Raw genomic sequence first — 19,813 nt, 5'->3', positions numbered from 1 at the left:
TTTTGATATGTACCACTAAACAATACTGAAGACTTGATGGGTAGATCAAATAATTAATGACTTATGTAATCAAATTACGGAAAAATGAAATTTATTGCACAATTTTATTTAAAGAAAGGATTGGTTGATGGGACACATCCCAAGGCATCAAGGAATTAATTTAGTGATGGAGAGAAATGTATAGGAGGTAAAAAATTATGGAGGGATAGGCACGAATAAAGAACGCAGGTCCAAAGGGCTGTAGGTTGAAGTAATTATTCAGGGATGAAGCAGATTGCACAGGATAGTGTGTGGAGAGTTGCATAAAACCAGTCTTTGGACTGAATATCACAATAAGCTAATTCATCCTTTATCATTTTAAAATGATCCTTGTAGAAATAAATTGGTGTTACTTATCGAACCCAGCCAAAATGAATCCCACAATATGATAACATCCAGCCTCAACTGATTTGGAAATTACGGTAAAAGGTAGGATGAGGGCCAGTGGCATATTTACATGTTTCATGCAGTAGTGTGGTGGTCACTCGCCGTAAGGTACAATGGGGAGGAAAGAAGGCTTGTGTGTTACTGGGACTACTCAACCAATAAGAAAACTGAGGGCAAGCAAGGCATTTCAAAGGGATACTGTCACATTCTCATGCCTAAATATCACATCTCCCTAATTCTAACACATTCAGAAGAAACAAGCAAACATTTTGACAACAAAGATTAGCCATTACCGCAACTTACAACATGCTATTAGTTTTCAACCAAGCTACAGCCTCATAATCTGTGAAATATTCAGAAGAAACAAATACATGAGACTACAAATACTATTAATTTAATTGTGAGTAAAACTGTCATGTCAATGTAACCTAGGCCTCGGGCTAAGCTACATATCATTTTGGCACAACCAGGTTTCTTAGCTTTAACATTTGTTGACTCTGCCAACTTACAACCAAACTGTCACACACTAACACAATCACAATCTCTTAATTCTAGTGTCTCATTTCACTTGCAGCAATTTAAGCTACACTATTAGCTCCCAACCTAACCACAACTTCATGCTTCATAACATTTTCTCAAAAAAGCAGTCAAGAAGAGAATTTTTTGCTATTTTGTAAAAAAACTGAGAAACTGACACTGTTTCTATTTCGGCACTAGAAATTCATTTTCTTGCCCTTCATTGGTTATGTAACATATCATCCCACTAGCTATGCAAAACTGACATGTTACCAACCTATGAGCTGTAAAGAAACACCTCTGTCACTGGTGCTGGCCTTGATCTACAGACTTACCTAATAATGGCTTATCAGCTAAACTGAGATGAAGCCCGATATAAAATGTCAAAAACTGTGTTCTTCATGCAGGAAAGACTATCCCACATAGAAAACTATACATAAATTAATTCCATATCAACAACATAAAGCTGAAGAGACCAATACTTTTGACTCAGAAATTTAATGAAGTACTAATTTTTAAAATATCTCTTTCTGCTGGGAGAGACCAATTTCAATTATAACCATTATCAAACCACAACAAATTTACCCTGACAAGCAAGTACATATTGGCTCAGAGCAGTGGCTTCTATGTGGTATGTGTAAATTAATTCTAATCTGGGTAAATTAACTGATGTGATTATGGTTATTACTATAGAAACTGGTCATCGCCAATAGGAAGAAATTAAATTTCGACTGGTACTTTTTATTCTTATAATAAGAAAAAAAACAACAAAATCACAACAAGCTCCCAAAATTTCATATTTCCAAAGATGTAAATGCAACCTCATCAGCTGTTACAGTATCACCACCAAAATTTCAATGAATTGGTTAAAAACAAAAAAGGCTATTCAAAGCAGAAGAAGATGATCTTAAAAAAACTGCAACAATTGGTGGACTTTACCCTAGTGAACTGGAACAACATACAGTAATAAAACAATGAACTGATCAGATTACAAGAAGCTGATCAGATTACAAGAAGCTGATCAGAGAAATGATGGAAAAGTTAAATATATCCAATCATCAATAAGAAATACGCATTCTGGCATCAATTCCTCAGAGCTGATACATTAAAAACAACTATGAAAGAATTACATGTTTCAGAAAGAAATTCAAAAGCAGCAATGAATTTAAGGATAAAGGGATACTGACTTAACCAAAAGTTAAAAGCATGGAAAGAACCTTTCAGATGACAAAGGACAATACATTACAGATTTTGTCCAGGGACACAACCACCAGCACCAACTGTGCTTCCTCTTCAGTAGGCAGAAAAAAACGTTCAAAAGCTGAAGTACGTGCTACTGAGCAATTTGCTCATTCACTGAATTGAGGACAAACTGAAGTGTTTCAGATAAACTTAAATGTAGGATATTCTTCTCGGTGACGTTAACAATTATTAAGTCAGAGGTACGATACAGTGTGTGTGTGTGTGTGTGTGTGTGTGTGTGTGTGTGTGTGTGTGTGGTGGAGGCTGAGAGGGGGGGGGGGGGGGGATTTACTACATTTGCTACTTTTAGTAAATTTAGAGGCTGGTAACATAGTGAATACATATGTAAGAAAGTTAATAATTTATTAATTTTCTGGCATGCAGACAGACAATGCACTGGCAAATGAGCATGTTTCCAGTACAACATCAAACAATGGAAAATCCAGGATAGAATGTAAGATAAAAATCAAACAACGGAGTGAATATTGTTACAAGTTTCCAGTGTCTTTTACTCACTATCTAACCAATTCTTGTATGGAAATGGGGAAAAACAATGCGAAAATTTTTCATCCAGTGCGAAGAGAGACCGTGTCATGACTACTTATTTCTGTTTGTAATTTACCTTTGTTATTTATGTGTTCTGTGCATTAATTTTGACACAGTGACAAAGTATTGCTGAATTTGAGAAGTTTTGCAATCATTCTGAAGAAAATAGCTCTTGCAAACACTGCCCTAGAACCTAAACCATGTTGCAGATGGTGCTGTTAGTTTGTGTATGTTCCTTGTGTACAGGCTCTACGAATTTCAAAACATAAAATTATTAAGCTGAGAGCATTTTCCAGATAGGCTTAATCAATGCTGTCATAATAGCAGGAGAGGTGATACTCCTACGTGGCGCGTCCCAGGTGGCAGATAGGGAGGTCCTCACCGATTTACCGGCAGACTTGAGTGAAATAAAATAGCTCTCGAGGACCAAACACGCCCTCTGCAGTTAACAATCTTAGTTGTAAATCGGAGCTTCCTCCAACTAAGGTTGATAACCTTCAAAAGTCAAAAATTGAAAGGTCTTTTAGGGAAAAATTCCACCATCCTGCTCAAAAATGCGGGAAAAGGCTACATTGGATTCGGTGGGTAGTCAGCTAGAAGACAGCAACGTATCAGAGCGTTTGCAACCATCGAAAAGCACACTAAAACACAAAAAGAAGATTGAACATGAGCAAATAAATTATATAGCAACAGACAACATAAACTCACTACTTCATACCGGAAAACTCAAGGAGCTCACAGATGAACTAAATAAACAAAAAAAATTTAATAACAGGGGTCCAAGAAATGAGAAACACCACAGAGGAACCATTCGAATCACAAGGATACAGAATTTATAATGGGAAACCAGGACCGAGGGCAATGAAACAATGTCCCCAGTTTGGAACAGGGTTTTCAGTAAATATAAAAATAATAGATTCAGTAACGGATTTCCAAGCAGTATCACCAAGAATTGCGACTCTAAGCTTTAAAACAATGAATAAAATCTATACAATAATGAATGCTCATGCCCCAACAAATGAAAAAAATTGTCTAACAAAAACAAAGGAAGAGGTAGATAAATTTTGGGACCTTCTAGAATAAACTGTGAACAGATTAAATAAAAAGAATGTAAAAATCTTATTGGGAGATTTCAATGCTCAGTTGGGAAATGAAAGGAAATATAAAGATATAATTGGAAAATGGAATCCACATAAATTTACAAACAAAAACAGTCAAACACTTGTAGAACTCTGCAGAGAACACAACCGGAAATACGGAAGCGTCCGATCCCACCCGTCTGCTTTGACCCATGACGTCACAAATATGGCGGAAACAAAAACAAACACACACACTTTCCACAAGAAGCCTAATGACACTAACGGGACAAGCGCGGGAAATGGGGTGTTTTGGGTGGGGGGCAAACTACATATAAACAACTTTGGAGGCCTTGCGTAGCTACAACGTGTAAGTGAAGACAGCCATGCATGAATACCCACCCACCTCCCCAGGGGTCGTAACCCCTGCAACCCATAGAAGATAAAGATGCTTCAGTAGCTGATTAGTGTTTTTTGTCTTTTTTAAAAAAAATCTCATGGGATAGAACGAACAGATCAGAAAGATAAATATAATAAACTAAAACAGAAATTCGAGGAAACAGATAATTAAAATAAGTAATAAGTGTTTTTAAATTTAAAAAAAATCTCACGAGATAGAATGAACAGATCAGAAAAGTAAATAAAAGAAGATAAAACAGAACTGGAGACAGCCACACTCAAACCAAACTCCCCGCCGTCTGACGTCACACACAACACCCTTACGTCACGGGTCAAAGCCGACGCGTGGAATCGGATGCTTCTGTCGACCCACACAACCTTATCTAAATCAACATACTTTAAGAGGAAGCCAAGTAAACTTAAAACATGGAAACATCCAGGCTGGAGGAAGGGGGAGTGGCAGCTAGATCATGTCTGTATGGACAAAAATTTTCATAAGGAGATCCACAATGTTAAAGTACTGAGAGGAGTAGACACAGGCTCAGACCATTATATAGTTAAAATTAAAATCTAATTCACTCCGTTAAAGAAGAGGACTGGAAAAACTAATAAAATAAAAAGGAGGTTTGACCCACATCAGCTAATTAAAAATAATAAATACCAACAAATAACACAAACCATCAAAATAACAGATGATCTGGAACAACTAGTGCCTAATCTTAAAAAAGAAGCGGAGAATCTAGCTCCCTTGAACCCCCGAAGGAAACATGCATGGTGGACATCAGAATGTGACAAATTCCATCAAGATAGACAGCAAGCACGGTTAAAGTTTCAAACACATAAAACTGAAGATAATGCCATTAACCTAAAAAATGAAAGAAAAAATTTCATATAAAATATTAGAAGAATCAAGAGAGGATTCCATAAAGATATTATAAACTTTATAGAAGATAATTATCATAAAACCAACTCCAGGAACTACTATAAAATCTTTGGGAAACAACTACAACAATATGGGGCCCCTACACTAATACTGAAAGATGAAGATGGAAGAATGACACACAGTAACAAGGAAAATGCAGAAATCATGGCAAAAGCATTTAACAAACTTCTGAATTGCGAGGAACTCAAAGAACCCTTACAAATCAACATAAATACCCCAATAAAAACCAAACCTAACAAACTAGACCCTCCAACTTTCCAAGAAGTTGAAAAAATTCTTAAACAACAAAAAAATTATAAGGCATGTGGAGAAGATCAGATTTTTGTTGAAATGTGAAAATATGCAAGTGACACAGTCAAGACCACTTTACACATGGCTCTAACAAAAATTTGGGTAACAGAACGATTTCCCGAACATTGGACCATAGCTATCATCCAGCCACTACACAAAAAGGGAGTAAGAGCAACCCAGACAACTACAGAGGAATCTCTCTCCTAGATTGCACATACAAAATTCTAGCCAAGATCCTATATGAAAGAATCAAGGAGCAATTAGAACAAGGGTTAGGGAAATATCAGGGAGGTTTCAAATCATGGAGAAGCTGTGCAGAGCAGATAATTAGTTTAAAATTGATTATGGCATACTACAAGAAACGGAACAAACCCCTGGGAATAACATTTGTAGATGTTAAGAAGGCATATGACTGTCTCCACAGACCTTCAGTATTAAAAATTTTAAGAAATCTAGGACCCCATCCAAAACTAATTAAAATAATACAACTCACTCTAACCAACACCAAATCAAAAGTGAAGTTTAGAGGAGAAATTTCAGAACCATTCCCCACAAAAACAGGCTTAAGACAAGGTGACTGCCTAGCACCATTACTGTTCAACTGTGAACTGGAAAACATGAGAGAATGGTACAAGGACAATCCAAAGATGATAAGAATTGGAAGTGCAAAAGATGATATTAGCTTAAACTGCTTGGGATTAATCGCTGATGATCTTGCTCTCCTAGCCAACACCATTCAAGAAGCCAGGCAACAGGTGAAATCACTACAAGAAATAGCAGAGAAAGTAGGCCTTAGAATATCATTTGAAGAAACGGAGATTATGCTAACTGATCCACCACTTGCAAACAAAAGTACAACAGGAGAACAGGAAATCAAAATTGTTGATAAATTTAAATATTTAGGCAAAATAATAACATACAATCTAAATGAGAAGCCATCATGGCAGAATAGAATAAAAAAACTGAATTACGCAAATTACATTACCAAAACTACATACAACAAAAAAAGCCTATCTATATATGCAAAATTAAAACACTATAAAACAGTTACACAACCAGAAATAACGTATGCAGCTGAAACTATCTTCAAAACAACTAATACACCAGAAATTGACAGAATACTAAAAATAGAAAGAAAAATAATTAGGATATGTATAAATAAACAGTATAAAATAAATGGACATTGGAGAATAGCATCAAATGAAACAGTATATAAGAAAATAGAATCAGTCATGAGCACGATCAGGAAGAAATGCATCTCATTCTTTGGACATCTGATGAGAACTTCAGAAAACAGGATTAGTAAAAAAAATAATCCAAAAATTGTGGAACAGCAAGAGCGACATCAAATGGATCACAGAAATTAGGAAGATATAAAGAAACTCCAAATTACAGTAGATGACCTAAAAAAACAAGACAGAGAAAACCAGAATACTGCAAGACCTGCAAACCAGGCTACAAATGAAAATCAACAAAAGGAGTACAGGAAGAGTGGTCTCAGATGAAGAAAGAAAGAAAATATCTGAAAGAATGAAGAAATATTGGGCAGACAAGAGCAAAACACCTTTCATATGAGAATAGACTAATAATAATATTACCTAAATATCATATTAAGTTTTTGTTGAGCCAAATTGTATCCTTGTGTAAGAACTTGTTTACAACTTTGTATTTTTGACTAGAGTGGTCCAATGAAGTACATAAAATAAATAATAATAATAATAATAATAATAGTAATGGCAAATGGTGCTCATTAAATCCACGCCAGCTTGTTATTCATTACTAATGCGTGTTCTCGCAATTACTAACTGGTGTTCTGGCAAGTCGGGTCTTCGTTTGTGCGTATTAGTACAAAATGACAACTTGATCCTCTGTATGGTACATATGAGCCATAACTAATTACAAACTTACCTGTTCTTAACAGTTAAGAACACGTACTATAATAAATTGAAGTAGTTTTAAAGTTTTTAATCCTGTAGGCACACATGCCGGCACTATACGATGGCATTAAGGCAGGCACTAAACGTCGTACTGCATAAAAAACTAATCGCGGCACCAAATGAATAGTTATCGAACACTGGATCACTCTCTTCTTCGTAAAATCAAGTAATTAATACAATGTTATTTCAACAGAAATGTTATTTTATGCACAGCACGACTGATTCCGACCCGTTGTACACACAACATACATCGGAAGCTTTCATAACGTCTACTAATTACTTCTAGTCATTTCCGTGTACTCACACTTCCCGATTTGTGTCAAAGTCGAGAGTGGTAATAACACTCAAATTTACGACTGTAAAAAAACTATTACATACAAATGCCAAAAATACTCGTTACGTAAGCAAAACACAAGGTACTGACAGTTAAACAGACACACGAACGGATTATAGCGTCTTACAGGTTGTGCTACAAGAATATTTATCTGCCGATCACCCCTTATTATAAATACGCATTCCACGTGTATTTTCTATTCCCCCAGATCGACGTCTCCATATAAAACAAATAATATTCCAAACCGTCCATTTAATACTTAAATACCCAAGCATTTCAAGGCTGCTGTGAAAGAAAACATGCTCGATAGGCAGCTCAAGTAAAATTTTACCTGTAATTTCAATATGATAAACGGCAAACAGTCCCATCAGAATGTAGAACAACTGGAACTCACACACTAAGCTTATTTAGGAACACTTCGGCGAAAAGCTGCACATAACAACTGCCGACATGTTTACTGCGTTCCACTGTTCGCTCTCGAAACGTAACGACCCGTTGCGCAGTTTTGCAGCGAGGCGGGAATTTCAAACTCGTTACAGGCATTCCTTTCGCTTAAACAAATTTTAGTAGCATACTTTTTTGACATTTTGTAATAATTGATCTGAAAGTGGCTTATAACCGCAGTTTTTATTCCTCTGGAATGTAGTTCTCAGCTTCTGTAGCGACAAACAACTTCTCTAACCAGGGTTGCCAAGTTAGCGAAATTTCTGCTAAATTTGACAGATTTTACACTGTCCATGGGTGAAATTTTGCATTTAGCGGTCAACGGATTTTTTAACAGATTTGTGGATTGATGACTGCAACAATATTTTTCCGTTTAATTCAGCCTTTCCATAATACAATTTGTAATTATATTTACCGTGAATAATCATAAACTGGCAACAATATGGCTTCAGCTAACTCTTCATAATCAAATTTCGATTTAGTGTTTCCCCTGCCTCAACACAACAGAACAATCCTTTCCAGTCTTAGTTATTTGCTATTAGCAATGCAGTTATAAGTTACCGTGGAACGAAGTTGGTGCAGTGCATAGTGTTGAATAGTTAATGTTTATGGTGCAGTTAATCGCGTTGTAATCAGTGACTTTTTTTTTACTTTTTTATTGGTTGTCTCGCCAAAATGTCGAAACAAAAGGACAAAAAATACACCCAAAAGTTTAGAAAAGAGTGGCTTAGCAACAAACAACTCAAAGACTGGCTTCTTGAGATACCCACCGATCCTTCTAGCGTGCGGTGTCGATTTTGCCAGTGCAATTTAAATTCGCGTCTGTCGGATTTATTGAATCATTCAAAAAGCCTGTAAAAGCCGCGGCACCCTTTTCTCCACAGGGACAGTCGAAACTAGATGCACAGGTAGTTAGCCAGTCCAATGAAGTTTCTGTTGCAGAAGCTGCGTTATGTTTATTTGTGGCTGACCATCCCGCAGTAAGATCTGTGGATCACCTCTGCAGCCTTTCAAAACGGTGTTTTATAGGAACTCACCATGGCTCTCAGATGCATTTGCATAGAAGCAAGTAGAGTGGTGTGATTAGAAACAATGTTTACCCACATTTCAAGGCCAGTCTGAGAAAGGACATAGGAGACGGATGTTTCAGTACACTTCTGGGTAAATCTACAGACATTAGTGCCAGTACATTGTTAACTGCGTGGTGATATACTTTCCCCAGGCTCAAGGTCGCATTGTTTCCACATTCTTGGGAACGGTAGAGTTAGAGTAAGGCAACGCAGTGGCAGTAACCAATGGTTTGAAATCTTTGCTGAATGAGTTCGGCTTGCACATTCATTTAATGCGTGGTTTGGGTACTGACAATGCAGCAGTTACGGTAGGCATCAAAAATGGTGTGTAATTGTGTATCAGAACTTGAAAAGAGAAGTTCCTCATCTTGTCTTAATTCCTCGTGCCTGCCATTCCGTGCAGCTGGCGGTATCTTCTGCCGCAGCTGAAACTTTGCCCAGAGTTTGGAATTTTAGTTGTCAGAAACGTATTCTTGGTTTTCCAAGTCTTCATCCGCAAATTAATTTTAGAATGTTATTCAGTGCAGTAAATGACGGAGCTAATCCACTGAAAATAGTTCAGAAGTGCAGTACACGTTGGATGTCTATTTTAGAGGCTGTTTCTCGTGCTTTGTCTCAGTGGCTTGAACTAAAAACACACTCTGAGATAGCAGCGTTGCTTGAGAAGTGCTATACTGCCCATGTCCTGCGTAATATGTACAGTGGTGATGTAAACAAAACTTATCCTACGTTTCTGAAACCATATTTGGAAGAATGTCAGCTGGTAAATAAGAAATTTCAGTCAAATTCCGCAGGCCAATTACGACTACTAAACGATGTAAGGAGAATTGTTGTACCAGGGTATAGAGGCGATCTTTTAACAGCAGATGTTCGCAAATATAAGTCGCCGATAATATACTTACCGGAAGGTCATGAAGTCGACATCTTACTGCAGGATATGAATACTTGCAACGAAATTTCATCTGAGGTTGAGAATGCCATAAGGAAAAGATGTGAACATTTTCTTGTTTCTTTTGCAGAGAACTGCAACGCATCTTGCCCCAAAATGTAAAAGTGTTGCAAAAAGTATCTTAACCGCTCCTAGAGAATACTTGAGAGTAATAAAAGAACCAATAGTATCACTGGCTAAGAAAATAGGCTTGTCAGATAGTACAGTAACTAAAATTGATTTTCAGTTGTACTAACTGACTACAGTCCAATGGAAACAAATCAACAATACTGCAGCGTCCCGGAATGAAATTGAGTCATACGGAGATGCCAGTGGCTTAAATCCTTCCCGAGAACTCTCAGATCTGGCTGTTATGCTTTTGGTTTTAGCGTGGCCCAATGCAGAGGTGGAAAGGACCTTTAGCAAACTAAATTTGATAATAACGTCTCTCCAGAACAGAGTAACTACGTATTATGGTGAACGTCATAATTACAATAAGAGCTGGTCTTATTTGTGTTGGTAAGCGCTGTCACGATTACGACCCGCCGGAGAATGTTCTCCAAGAAATCGGCACCATGACAGCTAATGCCCCAGAAATACCTTCACCTCGGTCTCAGTACTTCAGCAGACAACCTACTGCAGGACGAGGAGGAAAATGAAATACTGTGGCTTCAACTACATTAATCTGCTGAGTGGAATATGAACTTAGTAAACTTCCTTTTAGTAGTAATAATAATAATAATAATATGCCATGACGATGACAAAAAATTTCCTTGTAAGTTATCAACGCAGTCAAATTTCATTTTTGGGGGGGGGGGGGGGGGGGGGGTAAATAACAATAATCAGTATTTAGTGGAATTTTAACTTCAGTTTAGCGGAATAATTTTTTCTGTGTCGGCAACAATGTCTCTAACCCACATACCGTTCAATGTTATTGCTCATCCTTAAATACTGAGCAGTATTATTGACAGTCTAGTAGCCCCTTTAGTGCTTGACACAATTCATTGTTTTTGCAACGACGCTGCTTTCTTGTGCAATATTTGCTGATTTCTTTCAAATTAATGGGATATAATTATATTAGTAAATAGCAGGATAATGACAAGTATTTGGAGAGTTTGTTTTGTATTCCGGGGTAGTTATTCGTTGTTTTTAAAGCAAACTGAAACTGTGGAGTCTGTCAGAACTGGCTGAGATTATCTTCAATGACATATGGTGTATCAGAAACACTAACGGACGTAGTACGGATTCCGGGAATATGCCTAATACAATATCCTTCCAACCATAACAGGCTCTCTCATCTTTTTGTTGCAAAGCAACCATCTGTTTTGTGTTTTTGTGATAGGATGAGTACCACCTCAAAGATTTTACTTCGAAATCATAAATAGTTTTTTTGTGGAGCATTAGCTTGTGGTTCACTGTACCAAATGCTTCAGGGAGACCACAAAAGATACTGGCTATACACAGCGATTATAAAAGCATTTGCTTATTTCTGTGATGATTTTGTTAATAGTGTGTACAAATCTCCGCCCCTTTCTAAATCCATAATGATTATTCAGAATATTGTTATTAGTTTTGTTATACTTTCCTAATTAATTACAAACTATTTACACAATTATTTTAGGAAAAAAACTGGATTGGACTGATAGTGTGTGGGATTTTTGTGTCTCACTCTGCTCCTTTTGTGGATATGTCGAACTTACGACATTGTTACTACGTGGAAATTGCGTTGTTACTGCAACAGGCAGAAGATGTACTTTGTTGGTGCTGCATATTTTAGCGATTTCTGGTCGAGATAAACTTACGCTGTAGTGTTCGCCTTCGGCCCGCCAGTGTAGAAGTGTGCACAGAATTAGCTAAGTGAAAAATCCGTGCTGTACGCACGTTTGTTTATAAATGACAGCCAGCTTAGGAGTTTTCCCTTGTGTAAGACCGCTTGTACAAGGTCGTCTGTCGATTTAAAGTTCTATATTCGCATATTTTACTGTTCGCGTAGCTTCTACTGCGTAATCTTTCATTGAGTGTAGCAATACCCCTATGAAATGTGATACATCGTGAAATTTCGAACAATCGCGAGCCCCACGAATTGTTATTAACTGTTATTGTCAATTGTAGACGTAAACTAAAGTGTGTTCTTTTAAAATTTTTAAAGACAGTAGACCTATTCTCGTTCAAAACAATCTATCACTAATTTCATTGTACAATTACGTGAGAAATAGGGTAGTTTCAGAATTTTCTGACGCTTAGAAACCTAATTTTCGTAAGTTAGTGATACGTGTGTTTTGAATACGTACTGTAATTTTGTAGCAAATCAGCGTTTGTGGTTCATAATTCAGCTAAAGTATGCATCGTCCCTGAATATCATTGTATATCAACGCAAATAAACGCGCGTTTTTGAAAATTTTCGGAAGCTACCATTGTCCTTTATATAATCTGAGAGCAATTTGTAAGAAATCGGTGTGTGTGATTTAGTTACTCCAGCAGATTTTCTAACATCTAGTTTTCGCTTAAGAGTAGTAGTTCTACATATTATCTGCATTTATTTTAAATTATGTTTTCGAGTTTGCTAACAGCTACAATTAACGTCAAAACGTTCTAGGAAACTACTAAATTTTATAACAGTTTTTTGTGTTGTCTTTACAGAAATCTGGTTTTGTGTTTCTGCTTCAATCACATAAGGAATTGGCATCTTTTTAGCTCTACAGATTGATAGATAATCAGCAGGTTTGATTTAAAGTCCTTTGTTCACTGCATTGTAATACATTACACTTGACATTACGCTTGACTACGAGTGGCGCGTCAGTGGTAGATCTAGGCGTCCTGTACGTGGTGCACAGGGATTAGGAAGGACTCGGGGTGCTATACTGATACCCCTAATCAACAAGTTTGAGGTGCTGTCATTTACTGAAACTGACCCACAGGGACTCATTCACCTGCTGTGAGGAAACCTGTGGAAATGGAAATGAACGTACGGCACTGTGGGCCAGGAGTCCCCCATTCGGGGAAGTTCAGCAGCCGAGGACAAGTACTTACTGCATTCGATGCCACATTGGGCGACTTGCGCGTCGGAGATGGGAATGAAATGATGATGAAGAGAACACAACACCCAGTCTCTGAGCGGAGAAAATCTCCTGCCCTAGCCAGGAATCGAACCAGGCCCCTTGGCGTGGCATTCCGTCATGCTGACCACTCAGCTAACGGGGCAGGAAACCTGTTTTGCTCTGTATCAGGAGGCGGCAAATGCAAAAAGTAGGCGTCAACTAATCGTTGGCAGTTCAAACATACTGGAAATGGTAGCAAGGGACAGGAAAGGACACCAGATGCATCATTGCGTATGCCTGGGGGCCTCATTCAACATGCTGAAGAGGCTATTGCGGCAGCCATTGTGGAAACACGTTGTAATCAACTGCAGACTGTGGCGCACGTTGGAACAAATGAAGCCTGTTGTCTGGGCTCTGAAGTCATTCTAGGATCATTCTACCGACTGGCAGAGGAGATTGAGAAGATCAGCCTTGCTTGTGGGGTTCCGACGAAGCTCACAATTTGTAGCATTGTTCCCAGAACTGATTGTGACCCGTTTGTTCTGAGTCCAGTGGAAGTACTAAACCAGAGACTTCGAACAGTGTTGAGAACTGTACGATATACCTAAATAGGTCAGGTGTGCACTACACATCAGAGGCCGCTACTCAGGTAGCTGACTGTGTGCGGGGTGCACACAAGAGTTTTTTTAGATTTGGTGTTTCTCCAGCCACTCCAGATAACGATAGCTGTAGGAAACAACTAAGTTTCAATGTGAGATCAAAATAAATGCCTCCCACAGGAGAGAGTATTAAAATCCTAATAGTATGCTGCCGAAGCATTCACAACAAAGTACCAGAGTTTGAAGCGCTCATGAAAATCAGTGAAGCTCACGTAATAATAGGTACAGAATTCTGGTTGAACCCTGAAATTGATACAGTGAGATTTTTTGGGAAAATTTAGGTGTATATCTTAAGGACAGACAAATAGGAAATGAAAGTGGTGTATTTGTTGCAGTAGACAAAAAACTCGAATCCACTGAGATAGAAATTGAAGCTGCGTATGAGATTGTTTGGAAAAGACTCAGTATCAGGGGTGGGCATTAAATGATAGTTGGGTCCTTCTATTGCCCACCAGCCTCATCTCCCGATGTAACCGAATACTTCAGAGAAAGTGTACGATGGTTTTTCAATTTGGAGACATTAGCGTTCATCTGAACATTTCTGCACTGTGTTAAGTTACAACACTGCAATTGACAATGATTATTTTTCAGGAAACTCTCCTCTGCAACATTGTTTATTACCCAAAGTATCCTAAATTCAAAAATAACCGGCTGAAATGACCTCCAAAGCATGGTACTGAAAATTTAGAAAATCCACTTTTTAGACCCAAAAATAACAACCAAGGAGTGATTTGTAAGAGTTTGCTGTTTTTCTCTAATTATATTTCACAAACTACTAGCCTTATATAGAGCAAGAACACTGACAAATGTTTCCTTAATATTTTAAAAAAATTTGAAATTTTAAAAATTTTAGTTTTTGTAAAGTTTGGGGCTAGTTGTCTCTGGTGGGACTGAATATACAAATTTAATTTTTGCACATTTTGTAAACCTGTATGGTAGCAATATACCGTAAACATTTCAACTTTGATGTTTGAATGTAAATAAAGATCTTGAATTTTTGAAAATAAGGAAGTATTCACATTACACTACAGTTGATCTTACTGCTGTTGTCTAATTCATGTGTGGCTGGTTGTAATCAATTATTATTGAAGTTAAGGTACGGAATTATATGCAGAAACTCGAAAAATTATTGAACTAAACATTTATATTAGCTTGAATTTTCAGTTAACATGCTTTCAAGACGTGATGCTTCCTACCTCCTAGTGGTGATTGTTAAGAGCACTTATGTCTTCAGACAGCTTCTGTGATATAGAATAAGGTCTCCCAGTTGCTGCGGTAAGTTCAAGCACTGAAAGCTTCCTTAATATGTTTTTCATTGGTATCTAGACTTTGTCAATAGTAGATTTCTCGAATGACATTCTTGGGCCAGCAGGGCTATAAAAATGCATAAAAACATCATTGTTTTCCAAACTTATTCTTGCAAATGAACCAGCCACCATTGTCCATCATACACATATGCCACTATGTCATTCAATGTTATTAAAGACAGAGAGACACTGTAGAACCAAACTGGTATACCTGCCTGCAAGCACGCAGAAGTGGCGCAACACGACGTGGCATGGACTGAAATAGTGCTGGAAGGAACTGACACCATGGATCCTGCAGCGCTGACCATAAATTCGTAAGAGTATGAGGGAGTGGAGATATCTTCTGAACAGCATGTTGTAAGGCATCCCAGATATGCTCAATAATATTCATGTCTGGGGAGTTCAGTGGGCAGTGGAAGTGTTTAAACTCAGAAGAGTGTTCCTGGAACCACTGTGTAGCAATTCTGGATGTGTGGGTTGACGCATTGTCCTGCTGGAATTGCCCAAGCCCGTCGGAATGCACAATGGGCATTGAATGGATGCAGATGATCAAATAGTATGGTTGCTGTTACCCATCAGAGTCGCATCTAGACGTATCGGGGTCCCATATCATTCCAACTGCACACGCCTGACACCATTACAGAACCTCTACCAGCTTGAACAGTCCTCTGCTGACATGCAGGGTCCCTCGATTCATGAGGTTGTCTCGATATTGGTACATGTCCATCCACTCAATTCAATTTGAAACGAGACTCGTCCGGCCAGGCAACATGTTTCCAGTCATCAACAGTCCAATATCGGTGTTGACGGGCTCAGGTAAGGTGTAAAGCGTTGTTGTGCAGTCATCAAGGGTACACGGGTGGGCCTTTGGATTCTAAAGCCCACATCGATGATGTTTCTTTGCATGGTTTGCACGCTGACACTTGTTGATGGCCCAGCATTGAAACCCACAGCAATTTTCAGAAGGGTTGCACTTTTATCATGTTGAACGATTCTCTTCAGTTGTCGTTGGTCCCATTCTCGCAGGATCTTTTTCCGGCCGCAGCGATGTCGGGATTTTATGTTTTACCAGAGTCCTGATATTCACGGTATACTCGTGAAATGGTAGTACGGTAAAATGCCCACTTCATCGCTACATCGGAGATACTTTGTCCCATCGCTCATTACCGACTATAACACCATGTTCAGACTGACTTAAATCTTGATAACCTGCCATTGTAGTAGCAGTAACCAATCTAACAACTTTGCCAGATACTTGTTGTCTTTTATAGGCGTTGCCGACCACATCGCTGTATTCTGCCTGTTTATGTATATGTATATGTATATGCATGCCTATACTGGTTTCTTTGGCACTTCAGTGTACAATTTTACTGACTCAGTGATCCTAGTAGATATCGATTTCTGATGTTACATAGCATCAAACTAAGTCTTCTGCAGTGCCAAGAATTTGTGGGATTACTTGTTCGTTTTGTTGCTATACAGTTTTCATATATGGTTTGAAGTGTTGTTGTGCTATGAAGGCAGAGATCTGCTTCTTCTTTCTTGATGAGAAGGTAGGTGATGCCTTTAATATTATCCTTACAACAGGCATTCTCCCTCTGTTGTAAGAAATTGGTCTGTGATCATTCATTGTAGGCTGCCTTCAGTCTCTTCCCATTTTGTCATACCACCTACTCCATTGCATGCATTTTTACCACGGCAAGAGGGTTGCAAAGATTTGAAAAATTTTTATATTGACTATGAGTTCCATCTGAAAAGTATATGAGCTTCTCAACCTTGAGCAATTTTTCTTTATGTAATTAGTTACATACTTTGAAATACCTGGACAACCGAAGTGTTGTGCTCCAAGTAGTCACGTAGAATGCAGATTGAAGAACTGCAAACTTCATCTTTCTCATTTTTGAACTACAGAACAAATTAATGCACTGCTGCCTGGTCATTAACCAATGGTAACATTTCCTGCAAAATCAGCTAGTATTATGCATTCAGTTTCATAAAATTGTGCTTTTTTTGTCCTTCAAAACCTTGCTTTGGATTTTAGAGACATAGTGGTGACTTTTGAGATTTTCTAAGTTATCAGCTAAAGATTTAACGAACTCTTCCTAAGATTTAACCACTGCTATCATTTCAGCTCTGTCGGTTGTGACACCCTGTCTGAAGGTAATACTGTCAGGCATTTCCTCCTCAGATTCGTTAAGCAATTCAGGAGTGGTTTCTTTACCAGAGCATTTATCACACAAACTCATCATGCAGTATTAATTGTTAGCGTCACAGGCCATTATATCTAGTAACTCTTAGAAGTTAACGTCATTGAGTCTTGCATGCACAGTCATCAGCTCGACATTTTGATGACATAACTAAATACACATGGAGTGTGTTCCTGAGGAGCTGGCCAAAATACACCACCTAGGGTGAAGGTCGCAAGATTTTGACCTTCCATTTTTGCATTCAGGATGAGCGTGTTTGAAAGCTACATGAATTTCGTTTAAATTTGACAGCACTAGCCCATTTCTGCTTTGTTACTTTGACTCCTTTTACAACAACTCTTGGCTGTCTTTGCTACCTGGGCACATTCTACTGTTTTCACCGTCTTCAAAAACTGCTGGATCTTTTCAGTTGTTTCTTTTATACCTGCTCCTTTCCTCTTTCCTAAAACCGGTAGAATGCCTTGCTCTTTCACTAATTTTTGAGTTAGTCCAATCAAAGAACCAGAAACATTGAACTCATGAACTATTTTTTCTCTTGAGAGCAAACTTAAAATTTTAACTTTTCTTCTTTAGGTATCACTGAACACTTACATTTTAATTTCTCGATTAAGCTCAAATATTCAGCGTCAGATGATTCGGCAGATAGGTTTTCTTCCTTTTTAGAAATACTGCTGGTGTCTGCATTATTAAAGTATGATTCTATGTGTTTACTAATTTTGTCTGAAATTCGTTGACTCTTGCTTTTGACACCTGCTTTTCTTTTTCTGCTACTCAGTTTTCTTACTTTCAAAGCAAGAGATATCTCTAAATTAGAACAAGCAAAATCTAATTTGTTAATAGCTTCCTCATGAGGAGTATAAATGTCATTAACAAGGCTACATAATTCTGGTCCAAGATTCATGATAAATATTTTTGAGTAACAGTTTGAGCACATGGAATTTCCAGGAACGTCAGTAAATTCACTTGGGAACCTAATTCACTCGCACTTAACAAGGACAAATGTTCTAGTTTTATTTCCCTCAAACCTTTAATAACTGGCTTCTTTTGAATTTTGAGTGGATCAGAGCATTTTTTTTTTTTTCAAAAATGTGAATGCACTTTAGAACTTTGAGCAGATTAGAGCATTTTTTCCAAAAATGTGATTGTACTTCAGTATATACCACAACCAGCAAATGTAATGGGGATACACAGTCCATGTACAGACTTGTCACTGACTCTGGGACTTGTTACTCTGTCCACTGATCTCCTGTACACACCTGTCTTGAGGACTGGACTCCTGCAAAAACTGTAGCCTTCTCAACAGTAGAGATACTTCACATGCTTTTTATTTTACTTTTATCGTTTGTAACTTGTAATAAAGTGCTACTTAACTGAGAATAAGCCAAGATGTAAAGGTCAATTTTTAACATATCATTAAGTGTAAGTTCCTATTGTTTATTATTTTATTATTAAGATAAATATTACTAGCTAAATATAGGGTCGTAGTATTAACTAAATATAGGTTACAGCTAAATTTTATTACTGTGAAACAATAAACCAATTCAATAGGCAATAACCATAAGATTAATTGCAGTGTAATGTGAGTTACTTCATTATTTTCAAAAACTCATATCTTTTTGTTCACAGCTAAATATCAATGTTGAAATTTTTCCAGTACTTTGCTGTCATATAGGTGTAGAAAATGTGCAAAAATGGAATTTTTATATTCAGCAACACCATAACTAGCACCAAACTTTACAAAAAATTTAGATTTTTCAAATTTCAAAAATTTGTAGCAAATTAAGGAAATATTTGTCCATGTTCTAACTCTATATAAGGCTAGTAATTTATGATATCTAACTAGAGGAAAAAATACACTTTGATTAATCACTCCTTGGTTAGTATTTTTGGGTCTGAAAAGCAGGTTTTCTAAATTTTCAGTACCAAACTTTGGAGGTCATTTTGACTGGTTATTTTTGAATTTAGGGTATTTTGGGTAATAAACTATGTTGTAGAAGAGGCTTTTCTAAAAACGGTCATGTCAGTTGTAACTTAACCCAGTGCAGAGATATTCAAATTAGCACAATTGTCTCCAAATTGAATAACCGTCGTGTGCTTACAAATAAATGTGGCTGCCATTCAGGAAGGGTGTAAGGCAAAATTTTTTTAAAAACTGTTTTAAACTTCTTAGTTATGTGGTAATCACATATAAAAAATTAAAATATTTAAAAATGGTCAAGTAACCCTCATGGGATCAGTTCATATGGCTTGACCCTTTTGATAGTGGTGGGTGTGATAAGACATCCTGTGAAACTTTACTAAATGCTTTCTCTGAAAACTACCTAGAACAGATAGTTAGAAACCCAACTCATGATGTAAATATGACTTCTCTGAGGGTGTGTACATCGAAACTGGTATCAGTGACCATGATGTGGCTGTGGCAACAATGATTACAAAAGTACAAAGGGCAA

At 37.5% G+C, this 19,813-nt stretch overlaps 1 protein-coding gene across 1 annotated transcript in view; it reads right to left on the bottom strand.

The window, feature by feature from the left end:
- Positions 1-8,175, bottom strand: part of LOC126424770 (BTB/POZ domain-containing protein 9) — a 141,532-nt gene extending 133,357 nt beyond the window's left edge. The window contains exon 1 of the mRNA XM_050087522.1: positions 8,042-8,175. The gene's annotated coding sequence lies outside the window, so the exon portion shown is untranslated. The remainder of the gene's footprint in view (positions 1-8,041) is intronic.
- Between the last annotated feature and the right edge of the window lie 11,638 nt (positions 8,176-19,813).

Source organism: Schistocerca serialis, chromosome 10, assembly GCF_023864345.2.
Source record: "Schistocerca serialis cubense isolate TAMUIC-IGC-003099 chromosome 10, iqSchSeri2.2, whole genome shotgun sequence".
NCBI lineage: Eukaryota > Metazoa > Arthropoda > Insecta > Orthoptera > Acrididae > Schistocerca > Schistocerca serialis.
The sequence above is the reverse complement of the archived record's forward strand: the minus strand, read 5'-3'. Positions and strand labels throughout refer to the sequence as shown.